The sequence below is a fragment of the Bison bison genome, unplaced genomic scaffold, assembly GCF_000754665.1.
Source record: "Bison bison bison isolate TAMUID 2011002044 unplaced genomic scaffold, Bison_UMD1.0 scf7180017864223, whole genome shotgun sequence".
Taxonomy (NCBI): Eukaryota; Metazoa; Chordata; class Mammalia; order Artiodactyla; family Bovidae; genus Bison; species Bison bison.
Window position 1 is genome coordinate 3,043,612 of NW_011494795.1, and position 845 is coordinate 3,044,456.

General features: G+C 60.7%; 1 protein-coding gene across 1 annotated transcript in view; it reads right to left on the reverse strand.

The window, feature by feature from the left end:
* SDK1 (sidekick cell adhesion molecule 1) overlaps positions 1-845 on the reverse strand; it is a 478,174-nt gene that overhangs the window by 61,346 nt on the left and 415,983 nt on the right. The window lies entirely within an intron of this gene.

Here is an 845-nt window from a genome sequence, read left to right on the forward strand (position 1 = left end):
GGAGCCTGAGGAGTGCTGGGCTAACCCCTGTGACCCCGCCTGTCACCTTGCCGTCCACCAGCCACAGTACAGCGCGTGCTGATCACACCCCCCACCAGACTGAAACCCACTGGGGAGTTGGGGCGTTTTGAGCACCAGCTGCCCTGACGCCTTGCGTGTCGCCTGGCAGTAAACGCTGCAGAGTTCGTGTCTGACTCTTTGCGACCCTGTGGACTGTAGCCCGCCAGGCTCCGCTGTCCATGGGCTTCTCCAGGAAAGAATACTGGAGTGGGTTGCCATTTCCTTCTCCAGGGGATCTTCCCAACCCAGGGATTGAACCCGGGTCTCCTGCACTGCAGGCAGATGCTTTATCCTCTTTATCCTTCTCCACGGCCCGGTGTCAGGAGACTGGCTTTACCGCCTGCGGGTGAGCAGACCCAATGTTTTGTTTACCAACACTCATCCTCAAGCTCCAGGCTGAAAACACCGTCCAGCCCTGAGCCCCTGATCCAGGAGACGCTGCCCTGCAGGGCATTCTGCGGAACCTCCCCGCATCGAGGGCTTCCCGGGTGGCTCAGTGGTAAAGAACCTGCTGCCCAAGCACGAGATGCAGGGCAAGCAGGTTCAGTCCCTGGGCTGGGAAGATCCCCTGGAGGAGGAAATGGCAACCCACGCCAGTAGTCTTGCCTGGATAATCCCACGGACAGAGGAGCCTGGTAGGCTACAGACACGAACGAGTGACGAGCACGCACGCACACCCCACATCGAGACCACGCGGTCGTGTCACTGGTTCCTCCTCTTCGAGGCCCTGCCCCGCCAGCGTCTTACTCACTCCTTACACCCCTCCCCCTCCCCTCCCTCTCTCT